At 38.7% G+C, this 12,829-nt stretch overlaps 1 protein-coding gene and 1 long non-coding RNA gene across 6 annotated transcripts in view; one reads left to right on the plus strand and one right to left on the minus strand.

Moving 5' to 3' along the window:
• The window catches only part of LOC144469254 (uncharacterized), a 57,700-nt gene extending 44,963 nt beyond the window's left edge, over positions 1-12,737 (minus strand). For both annotated transcript variants that reach the window (XR_013493941.1, XR_013493940.1), the window contains exon 1: positions 12,487-12,737. This is a non-coding gene — a long non-coding RNA (uncharacterized LOC144469254). The remainder of the gene's footprint in view (positions 1-12,486) is intronic.
• The window catches only part of Atpalpha (sodium/potassium-transporting ATPase subunit alpha), a 159,739-nt gene that overhangs the window by 47,176 nt on the left and 99,734 nt on the right, over positions 1-12,829 (plus strand). The window lies entirely within an intron of this gene.

A 12,829-nucleotide genomic window follows, 5' to 3' on the forward strand; every position in this document is an offset into this window, starting at 1 on the left:
TTTCAACGGGGCTTCCTCGTGAATGTAACGCGGCTAATGAAACGGGCTGCAAAAACAAAAAGAGCACGTTGTCCTGGCCTCACGGTATCCGTCAGTCTATGGACCGCGAATTTTTGAGAATAATATCGGATAATAATAATAATAATAAATTAATAAATCGCTCACTATTGTTAACCGCTTTAGTGATTCTGCAGATTTTTACTGTGTAGCTTATTTTATGTCTTGAAAAATTTAACATTGTGCTTATTCTTAACGCATTTTGCTTATCTTCAAATACGTGGATTTCTCTACTTTATCATGTCATATAATATCTACATCATTTGTTATGTTACTTCTTTCTCTCTTTTTCTTCTTCGTTCGCACTCTGTTTGATTCAACGAACAGAATGTTACTAGAATATCTAGAATACAAAAGGGTTAAACTGATATTTACTGTTTTATTCTAAGTTTCATTTCATTGAAATTAAATGTTACATTTCTTGGAAACGTTGCCATTTCTTCGTGGCGTGTATACTCGTCAAAAACAGCTAACTGATTAAGAAGGATATATATTTTTATATTGCTGATTAAATTATATATTTTACAAAAGCGTAAATACACAGTAGGATTGCAGTAACTTACTGTAACTCTCTTCTTGACGAGATTGCAACAGTTAACTGGTTAAATGACATTGACATCGCGGGACTTTCTTGAATTAATATTCGACGTGCAACCCGTTAAAGACAGAGTGTTTTCGTGACAACAGAGTTCTGCAACTCTCGGCAAGCCGTCGCGAGTGCGCCTTGGAGAACGAGCTCGGCGAGGATTCAATATTTACACTATTTCGAATTTAATCCTCGAGCCAGCGGATTCTTTGAAGAGCACCAAAGTCCTCCGACCGGAAATCCACGGCCTCTCCCCATGGATTAAGCGGGGGCCCCTTTGGGAGTCTTCGGTCGGGGACGAGTTCACGCGGCGACGAACGCATCCAGGACGATCGATGCGAAGGAGAGCGAGAGCCGGCCGAGGCTTTATCAGAGTCTGGGAACGGTTCCCGGGAACTGGTCCGTTGGTTTGGAAAACCAATGACCCTATTCGTCTCCACCAATACGCTACAGTCTCCTCGATACACCCGCCGCCAATCCTTTGGAAATATCAGGAGAGAATGGCGACGGTCCCGGCCGTCGACCGACAGCTATTCTCGCTCGAAGGATGCGAAAACTGCTGATCGGGATGATGCCGGATCCTTTAGCCGAGTGTTTGTTAGGCTGGATTAAGCTTAAGATGGTAGACGATCGTTCCGGCCCGGGGAAGAATTTCCATTGCGCTCCGATTTCGAGGAAGTGGCTCGTGTTGAAGCAAGGTTTATGCATACCGTCGCACGATCTTCGGAAATGCTCTTCCGGAAAAGATTCTTCAGCGAATCCTGCCTGTTTCCGTTCTACGATTCGACCATTTATCCACGCGTAATTTTACGTTTCAAATCGATTGCATTATTGCACGCTCAAATGTCGAAATTTTTATAAGTTAGACCAATCTTAGTTGGAGCATTTTGTCTTTAAAATATTATTAATAGTCTGAGGATTTTTATGGAAAATGGAAACCGTTTGCCGAGTTCGTTCTTTTTTCAATTACTTTTATAGATTAAAAATAGGAGATTGATATCTTCAAATTCTTTTATACTTTCTACTGTTTTAAGTTGCAGCTATTTAATTTTGAAGAAAATATTACAATCGCAGCTTCCGGTTAGTAAGGAGATCATTTTATGTACACTTCTTTTTTGAAGTATATACTATAACTTAAATCATGTATGAAATTTAAATAAATCCAGTCTTGGCAATGTTGTAAAACAATAGTCGCATTTAAGGGTCTGGTAGTTTCAGTGATAATATTCATTCGTTTACGATCATCAAATTATTTAAGATTTATTTATATAGAAGAATATAATTTTTTTAACGAAGCTCAACATATAACAATGCCTCCAATAGAACGAAACAATTTTGTTCCTTGCATGTCTTCCTTCCTACATTTACTTTTACGCCTAAATTCTCATAACAGAAGTATCAAATGTTTCGCTGTGAGAGAACATTCGCATGTAATAGTATATTCGTCGATGTGTTTTAAATATAAAAGAAATTGGTAGCATAGAAATTATTTCGAAAAAAGATATAGTCTATTTTCAATTAAAATATTCTGCAAAATAGCTTAGTCCTCTTCACCGTCGCGTTCTGTCCTGAAAAGACACCAGCAAGTTCCGTTGACATTATCTGCGAAGATTCCCGCGCAAACGAAAGCGACAAATTGCAACCGGCAGGTTGCAACGTGAATCCACCTGTAGGTCGATTTCGGGACCGACAAAGTAGAACGTGTTGTGCGCTGCGCAGACGTTGAACGGTGCGCCGGAGCGCAAGAACCGTGAACTGCGCGCGGGATGAGCAGCGGAGTGCATCGTGTGCACTTAAACGAGCTCAATCGTACGCGACCCCATTTAAATAACGACGAATTGGATCCCGGAGTGTCTCGTTTTCTCTACGACTGCGACGACGTCGCTCCGCAATCTTTGCTCGGAGCAAAAGAGCGAAGCGGCGAGCGTCTCTTGCTCGACTCGACTCGACTCGGTTTCCCGTCTCAACCGACTTCTCCCGAGAAGTTCGGAACGATCCGGTTGCCGCCGGTTGCGCCAGGTATTCCTTACCGGCAAATTGAGTTCCGGCGATTTCGTTAACGTCAGCACTTTGCTGACCGGCCACGATTTCTTGTAATCGAGACGATTAATCGAGGCGACGTGGATCGCGTCGCCGCCGCGCCTCGGAATAGCAGCGTGACGATATCTAGGAACGGTGTCCTTGGCGACACTTCTTCGGTAAAAATGATCGCAGTAGTTACAAAACAACTGTATCTTCATTGCGTTAACGCCGGAACCGTTGAAGTTCCCTTGCGAGAAATTGTTAAGTAAATTGGTTTGTTCGCGCACGTGTCCCCGATAGGAGCCGATGGAAACTGCAATGGAGGAGTTCCTGTACTTCTAGCGTTGATTCGTAAATGCAATCATACCGCTCTCAAAGTAACGTGAAAGTATCTGTTATGGAATACTTTTCAAGATTATCGTAGTTACAATTGTAACTAGATAGTGCTGTTGTTGAATATTTCTAAATAACTAATGACTTTTAAAATATTTATCAGACAATGAAAAATTCTAGTACACAATAAGGAACGCTATGTTTTAGCTGAGAAACGCCCTGTTTGTATAAACATTTTGTTTAAACCTAATTGCTATATAAACAGTATTTCTGCGTGTGAGTTTATAGAGAACAATATTTAAAAATATAGGTTCAAATACTCACAAGGCAAGGTTATCCATTCAGCGGTATTGGCTATCTCTTAAAAACTTGCAACTTTGTTATAACACGAACTATTGTTATTTCTTCGCAGCAATTACATTCGCTGGAAACAGTTAGCCGAGTAACAGGAATGCTAACGAAACTAGTAAATTTTATACCGTAATCAAATTGTAACTTGTTTAGGACTCGGAGGATCTTTAAGAAGGGTATTATACATTCAGTGAATTACCGCGGCAACTGCAGCCAGTAGACATAATCTTCCGCGAGCACCTCGCGGCGTTAGCGGAGCAAAGAAATCGCCAGCCTTGGAAATGTAAATTGGAAAATGACTGTAAGCAGCGACGAAAGATTAAGCAAATTTTGTGAATTATAAGCTGTTGGCTCCCGGCAGGAATTATTTACTGTACCTCGCTTAACGAGCATTACAGTCTAGCGAAGTCGGTTTAAAAACTCAGCACAACACTTGGTTAGCTGACCCCGCAAGATTTCAAACAAATATCATTAGCTCGAAAGTATCCGCTACCCCGGGCATTTGGTCGGAATCGCGAGCACAGGGCAAATATTAACGTTGCAAGCAAACGCGAGAACTCGAAAAAGAATACGTGTTGAAAAAAGAAGAGTAAAGAAACGGAATGAAATAGTTGACCTAAAACGCTCGAGGATCGTTGACATAACCGTCGATTGTTTGAATCGCTTTATTATAAATTGTAACACTTTCTGCGACACACCAGACTTCTTTGATAGTCTTTTCACCTCGTTCAGAATCTCTACTGTCGCCGAAGTTCATGGCTTATCTTAAAATTCTAATCGTTTCAGCGCTTGCTCTTAGTTTAACAAGGGACGGTCCCGAACCCGGAAATTCGAAAAGTTCTGGAACTTTGGGAATGTGTAGAGTATACGTAATTATATATTACGCAATTTTCTTTTCTTGCGTAAATTTCGTTTAAGGGATAGAAATTAACCCGAAATATTCGGCAATTTATTATCTTATTACGTCTTTTGTCTAAATCTAATAGAAAACATACAAAATATCGATTATTTATTTATAACGTTTCCCAAGACTTTCATTATCTTATACAGTTCGTGAATTATTACAATGAAACAAAAAAATAGCTGAATATTTTCCATCCCTCAAAAATTTAGATACAAAAAATTACGTTATACACATCTAGATATGTTCTACAAATCGACAAAGTAGAATTTTTTTGAATTTCCGGGTTGGGGATCATCCCTCGCAAGTCTACTAACATTTTCACTAATTTTTATTTCTTTATCTTATATAACAGAGAGTTTCTCAAGGGTAGAAAATTCTTCAAATACTTTCACCATCCTTCTGCTAAACCATGGTCTTCGCGTGGAAATCTATTCAAGGATTTTATTTGTCGGACGAACAGACTTCCAGCAGACCACTTGCAATTAGCTACCACCCTTTTTAAAATTAAGCTGGCTCCTGATATAAAATGCGAGAATAGCGGCTTGGTACAGGAACTGAACCGTGTAATACGGGAATGTTTTAATCTAGACGACGAAACGAATGGCTTAATAAACAAACTGTGTAGCACTGGTTGTTTCCCAGTTTTTGCAATCGTCTCCTTTTCAAGCAAGCAATACGCCACTCCCTTGTCGTACATCTACAAATTCTTGAAAATCGGAGTCTCCATCTTTAATCAACACACTATTTGCAGGACACAGATCGAATTTTACTAGCATTTCTAAGAAGGTAAAATCAGCGAATGTTGAATAAAGATCCGCTTTTTAAAACACGTTTAATATTTATTTGCAAAACAGACAATACGATTTTGATAGGAAGTGCACAACGAGGATTGTTTGGAACTTGCAAAAAGATTCTTTCAAATATGCAACGAAATTTTGAAAGAAATTAAACTCTTTAACAAGATATCAGTATCTCTCCCACGCATAGTGTATTAACAGTAGAACCACCGAGCCCTAATTGCGACTAATATGTATATGTATAATTTCATAAGAATGAGAATAAATGTTATTTACTTAACCCTTTGCACTCGAGTGGTGACTCTGAGGCACCACTAAAATTGTGATACAACGTTCCGAGATCATTTTGATACATTACCGTCAAAGTTTATATTTAAAAACTGTGTTAAATAGCGAAACTATTGCAAGAATAAATTTCATATGTATAAAAGTGCACTTCGTTGCATAAAATAAAAATACTATTAGTCAGAGAAGTTATTCTAAATTTACAGTTAAAATTGTTTCGAGTGCAAAGGGTTAAACTTTGCAGGCTGTCTACTATAATGTACGCTTGAATAAAGAAGTTTATCTAAAAATTTCTCCTAGAAACCCGTATCAATATCAAGAATTGTAAAAGAATAGTTCTAGTATCAACGTAACTTTCTGATATGTATCGTGTATGCTGCTGATACTACATTAGTGAATTTTACAACATAATAAAAAGCAGCTGGTTTTCCCGTGGAAATTGCCAAATAAATAAATTAAAGAAAGAAAGAAAGAAATAATCGGGTTGGCAACAATGGCTCTCGGGTCTTATTTCCCGGTAGCATCTGTTGGTCGCGCGACCGACAGACGATAAGGCGAAAGAATGGCGTGAAACCGCACGCGTGTCTCGCGTCTTCCGCAATAGTTGGCGGTTATCGCGGGGAAAAGTCAAGGTGAGGACGATCAACCTGCGATCGTCTGGGCCGCGTCATCAAGAAGTTACGTGAACCCCCCGGTTATTGAAACGCAGAAGAGGGAGGAACGAGGAGAGGAGACCTTGTCGATAGCCAAGTATCCAATAACTGGTCGACGCTATCGCCAGTCGTCCGAGACCGCCAGTCGCCGGTTTTCCGGTTCGAACTGGATAGGAACGTCGGGGCGCCGGTTCATTGTTCCTCTCGGAACGACTGGTGGAAGCAGAACTTTGGCATCGGAGCGCGCGCACCTGTCACAGCCTGGGCTGCCTCGCCTTCCTTTTTCAACCGCGCCTCATGAAACCTCGAATTATTCCGGCCTCTTTTTTTTCTCACGTTCGCCGAATCGCTCGAATATCGCCCGGCTCATCTCGGCTCGCTCGTTTGCTGGTTCGATACCGTTCTCTGTCCCGGTGTTTAACACCTCCGCGCTTGTTATTTGACTACAGTCGCCGCTGAAAGCGCGCTGACCCATTTTCAAACCGGAGCTGTGCTAATTCAATTACGTAATTCGGTTTCGCAATTTAATTACATTGTATTTCAATTATGCAGTAATTCGATTACGTTGCAATTCGATTACATAATCCACAGCTTTCCGTTCATTCGATTACTAATTATTTTAATAACCAGCGCAATTACAATACAATGTAATTGGAACGAAATGTAATTCACATCAAATGTAATTGAAATACAACGTAATTGAAATACAACGTAATTGTCATAAAACTGGATTGAGATACAACGTAATTGAAATACAACGTAATTGAAATACAACATAATTGTAATAAAACTGGATTAAGATACAGTTCTTCAAATTACAAACCAGAATTTCGAAGATGTAAGATAATTACATTTTCATGTTTTCAATTCGTATTATCTGTTAAGTTATCATCTTTTAACGCTTGTCGGACGTACATGAGTTAGGTCTGAATATCCGAGTTCGTAAGGGTTAATTCGTCATTTTACTTCAATTACATCGTAATTCATAATTTTCTGGTTCAACATTTAAGCTTTCGCCAATAACTCAGCGTTGTGAAAAATCTGAAAGTCTGAATCATAGTTGCACTCCAGCGAAAGTGGTACTTGGAAGTATTGCATTTATATTTACGGTGGATAGACGGATTCCGATTGTCCTGGCTTGTTGAGACAGCGAGACGCTATCGAGCACGTCTGCCATGAATATGTACGTAGCTCCGGATGAAGTTTTGATGCGGTAATCGCTGAACTTCGGCGTCGGAGAAGACTTAGGAAATAGAAAGGATCAAGGTCGTTTTCGCTCCTCTTGGATTAGTTCGATAATTCGATGTTTGCCTTGTTTATTATTAAAAGCGCAGCCTGTGAAGTTGCGACGAGGAAATTTCGATGGAGAGATGGACGTTTTCGCGATGGTTGAATAGCTATTTATACTGTAAAAATGTTTGCGCGAATAATTGCATCGAAATTTCTTAAAGATCTCTTCTAAAAACTATTTTAACCAGTTAACCGGCTGCGACGATATATTTATAAATCCGGTGAACACGACGTCGTTTTTCATCGTGGAATTTTTTAAAAGTAATTGGTTTTTCTATTAGAGAAATATTTATGCGCATTTAATATTAAAACCGAGCGCGACCATGCGGTAACGCTTTGAATTTGCCCAGTTTATTTTCAAACACTACGTTTTTTTATATGCAATATGCAGGCTGTTGGAATATACCAAAGAAAAACTGTATATGTGTGCATATTTAACAACGATTCAATTAATGGGAATATTTCATTTCGATATTTTCTAAATATGCCATAAAATAGCTTCTCATCGCGAGGAAGAAATGTCCCCATTATGAAACAAACTAAACAAAAGTTGATTCTCTGGTTAACATGTAAACCAGCGTATAGGAACTCAATGGAACGGTTTGTCTAAGAAATGTATCTGATAACAGAATTTTCCAAGCAATCAGTTCAATATTATTACAAGTTTATGAAAACGGCACTAGTGACGTCTTCGACTAAAAGTTTTGGTACCTCGCCAGGAGTGACGACAGGGATTTCCTATTATTGCCGCGCCGCGTTCGGTTGACGTCAAGGTTTTGCGTACGTTGGTCTTGTGCTCCAGAGTTTCAACGTGATTTCATAACACACCAGCCCATAATCCGCACGGTTAATCCTTCCTATATCATTTCGATCAGAGATGCAATTAACTTTGTTCCATATTCATCTCGAGTCAGAATTAAATTACGATCGGAATTCTGCACTAGTCAAGCTCTATCAACTCCGAATAAGTACGCAAGATGGTCCGCGAGCTTTCATGCAAACGTGAAAATATTCTGCAACTGTTACAAAAAACAGCAGCCTCGTAGAAACATCTTTTCTTTAATATTTTATATATTCTTTATTATAGACACACATTTCATAATAAATTTAAACAATTATTACAAGTATACATATATCAATTATATATTTTTTTTTATTAAATATAGATATTATTCAATTTCCGTAATCTTTTTAATATCTGAAATTGTATTTGCTCATTTTTGGCATAGACGCGTACGATCTAACCATGGTCGGTTTAAAATTCGGTCGTACGTATGTAAAATTTCCGAAATTTGGTTAACTCAGGGGATCCGAGCACAGTGGAAGGAATGCAAAGTGCAGTGAAATCGCGGCGAGACTGACATTGACACGGTCAGATCCCGATCTCAGCGAATTTTTCTTCGTTAACGCGACGCAGACGTCGACGATATACGGGCGTGTAGTAGCGCGATGACCAGTCTATCTTCGTTCCGCAATACATGCTTATCTAGAGAGCCAGCTATTTCCGGCTCCCGAGGGACATTAGCGGCAGACACCAGTCGAAGATAATATCCGAGGGCAATAGTTGCCAGCGAGAGCATCCCTCCGGTGTTTCCCTGGTTTTCGGTTCAGGTGACGCGAAAGCTCGCAACCGCTGCAATCCGGCTGTGAAATTAATCCCCGATGCCACCCTCCGTGAATGATCCCTCGATCGATCGGACCGTTTATTAATATTCCCCATTAATTGTTCATTTTATTCGCATAAGCGCAAATTCCTTTCGAGTTTAAACGGAACGTCGAGACAATATTTGAAAAAATAATAGCGGAGCTCGGTCGTAAAATATAGAGACTAAAAGAGCCGGCGAATGTAGAAAGTCGATGTAAGTCAACAAAGTAAATTCGTGGATAATGAAGTACAATTTAATATTCTATAAAATGCGATGGCAAGAAGATTGTAATTATTTTATGTAAGCTGCCTTCAGGCTGTAACTTAATAGGAGAAGAAAATGTTAAATAAAATATTAAACTAAATATGAAATATTGAACCAAAATATTTTCTTCTTTTTTTATGTAGAATCACCCCCTGCCCGGTTGTAGTACGATTTCCGGGACACCCTGCATAGTGAATTTATATTTTGTTATATTTTTTATTTACATTTTTGAAACATTTGTTGTCCAATGCATATTCTGGAAGTTGCATGAAATGTACAAGTTGCGTGGACCACACTGTATACTCACAACCAGTATGTCATTATATATAAATGTCATTATATTTATTATCGTCCATCGGAAATTACAGCAGAAAGTTATCGTTTTCATTTATTGATACTAATATTCAGTATGGAAAATGGAAATATTAGTTCGGCTGGTCCCGTATCCCAACCACGATATTTTCAAAGCTTTCTAAGTAATGAATTCGTCGGATAGTGTGAAACAGTTTTTAATAACTTTTTATGCGATTTCTAAACGTCGGAAAACCGGTTCGACGCGGAACAGTCGAACGGCAAACGATATTTACATTCGTCACACGGCAGCTCTAGCGACGCGTGAATTTTGAAAAATGATTCGTTTTACACGGATCACGTGGCAGACGGCTCGCATTTCATTCGAACATCTGCGGTCCGGTCACAACATACGGAGACGATCAAATTGTTCGCAGCGCAAACGAACATCGACGCTCGCAGACGGTATTTTATCTCTTTTCAGCATAATTGTGCTCGACACAATTCCAGAGAAGAACGAATCAACATTTTTTTTTCTTTCCATTGTGACATATTTCTGCGTGGTCTGCGAATTTTTGTCCGTTTGTTCGCGAAGACAAAATTACCTCCTCGAAAAAGATTAACATGGAAACCGTGACGCGGAAAACAAAGTTTCATACCACTGTGATTTTTTCATGCGAAAAATCGTAGCTCTTTCAAATAAAAAATTGCACCTCATCCGTATTAAATATTGTAATTCGTCGGTATTAAATATCATAGTTCGTCCGCATTATATATCATAGTTGTTCCATATTAAAAATCGCAGGTTGTCCGTGTTGAAAATTCAAGATTGCACATATGAAAAATCGTAGTTGGTCGATGTTAAAAATTGCAGCTCGTTAATGAATAAAAATTGTAAGTTTGCACGAGTCTGAAAAGGATCGGCCGAGGTAAAAATATCTTTACGCTGAGACTAATTGTCGGATAGCGTAACGAACATCATATCGCTTGGTTATTGTTCCCAGCCAATTATGATTGTTACGCAACGGATAATTAATTTGTTGGACTCGTGCAAACGGTTGGGAGTACCTCCAAAGCGACGATTTGTTCAAAGAATCGCGTGAACTTAATTCTCTGGGAAGGCGAGATTGGCCTCGTTGAGATCAGCCTAAAAAAATTACACAAAATTTCAGATAAAAATCGTAAAAGCTCGGCGAAGTTTGTCGAGGTCGTTGAAATCACGAAGAATAAAGGAGAAGTAAATCGCTTATGGTCGGACACAGCTTAAACCAGTGGAATTGGCTGTACGCAATCGAGTAAGGAGAATCGGATCGCCCGTGGTCAGACGTTATTTTCAAACCGATATGATGAACGTTGTATGAAATGGTCTGCGTGAAAAGGGATCGCCTATGGTCAGACACAAACCAATGCTACCGTGCAGATTCTATAAGTGGAGAAAACATTTTCCTGTGCATAATATTTAAAACAGCAACATATTCTTTCTGTCAACATTAATTCTTGAAGAGGAATTCTGCTTGATGTTTTTTGAAAAAGAGCGCGGTGTACATTTCATAGATGGTCAGTTGGTTTCTTTTAAATACTTTTTATTCAAATATTTTATTTTAATAACAATTATTCATTATTCGTCGCAAATGGTTCTGTCTATTTATACGAATGATTCTTTATTCTTAATAATTCTTTATTCGAATAAGCTATTTACGTAATAATGCGAATAGTTGTTGACTGTGTTCGTCTCTACGTAATTGTATAACATAAGCACAGTTCCTAGGCGAATCAATTTTTATTCTAATCAAATCTAATTTGGATAAATATTTCTTTAGATAAATTTTTATTCGATCGCATATTTATTCAATAGCGTCGAATATAATTTTATTCGTTAGTATTTTTATCTCTTGCCCATCATTTGCGCTAATGAAACACGAAACTTGACTGTTTTATCTCTGAAGTGACTGACATTAACAATAACTCGTATTCACTAGCAACTGCACTCTCGTCGTAGATACTCTGCTTCACAAAATGCTTATTTGTATTACTTAAATGCAATCATACCGTGTAATGCATATCATTAGATGAAACATTAGATTAATACGTTGAAACTAGACTGTGAATTTCTATGCGAAATAAAGATTGTATTGAACAGTAATTTCTGATCTGGCACATTAAAAAAAAAATCGATTCTTTCTTCTATAGTGCATGAAAAATACGTTGTTGAAAGAAAATTTACAAATTTTAACAATTACCAAAGTTATAAGTCTTTAAAGTGGCAGATGTGGAATGGGTTCTTCTCATCAAGCAAAACTTTAAACGCGTTTCTCCGGAAACGTCATTTTTCAAACTGGCGGGGCAATTATCTCGAAAACTAATTAATCGATTTAAGTGAATACTACTTTTAATAAAGGATATACTTTCTCGTAGGCAGTGAATCTTTAATGTTTCAAAGTTTATTAATTTTTATGGAATATTTGTGGCATAATAATAAGAAATGTGGTACTTGATTTTCAAATGTCATAAAATAATTAAATGAGAGTTTTTGAAAATATATTTGATCATGTGGTTTAGAATTTACAGTCGAAGAGTTAAATATCCTGTCATTCAAAGAGAATTCGTTGACAACCCCTACAGATTGTTCATTTTTGATAGTTAGATAAAGTAAAAAAATATATATATGTATATATAACCTACGATTATCATCTTATTTATTTATAATACGTTCTAAAAATTTCGCAAAAATAACCTTCTTTTTAACTTTATGACGAAACCTTTCTTTAAATAGGAGATACTTTCTATTCAAAAATTTGAATATGTTGGCAATAATGTATCTCTCTCTTCTCAATTTAGTTTGCTCAGCTTCGCTCCGAACGCAGAAATTTCGCAGTCTAATTGTAGCGTAGGCACTATCAGCGGCCATTTTATGTCGCGACGAACCGATTAATACGCGTTCGGTCCTACAAGTGTGAGAAAAAATTCGAACGGAGTGAGAACGCGCTAACTAAATCATGCATCTCACCAGACGTGGGCTCGCGTCACCATATTGCCGGCCCAGAAACGGTCCTCCGTGAGCGTGCGGCGTCCTACTTGCCCAACTACAGCTAATAGCACCATATCCACGCGTGGTTCACGAGGGGTTCACTGTCACCGGCGTTCACAAAGGGAACAAGTCCAGAACTGGGACCGCGTGGACCGGTTCACGGGGATCAACGGAGCGCGGAATTGTGTCTCGATTGAGGAAGTTCGAATAAAGGAGCGAACCTTATCGTCGGGCGGCCGGGTATTCAATAATTGCTGAGCGCTAATCGAGCCGAGCCGGGACCGACGGGCTTACCGGTTTGAACCGGTCCGGACCACACTCT

This window comes from Augochlora pura, chromosome 4 (assembly GCF_028453695.1).
Source record: "Augochlora pura isolate Apur16 chromosome 4, APUR_v2.2.1, whole genome shotgun sequence".
Taxonomy (NCBI): domain Eukaryota; kingdom Metazoa; phylum Arthropoda; class Insecta; order Hymenoptera; family Halictidae; genus Augochlora; species Augochlora pura.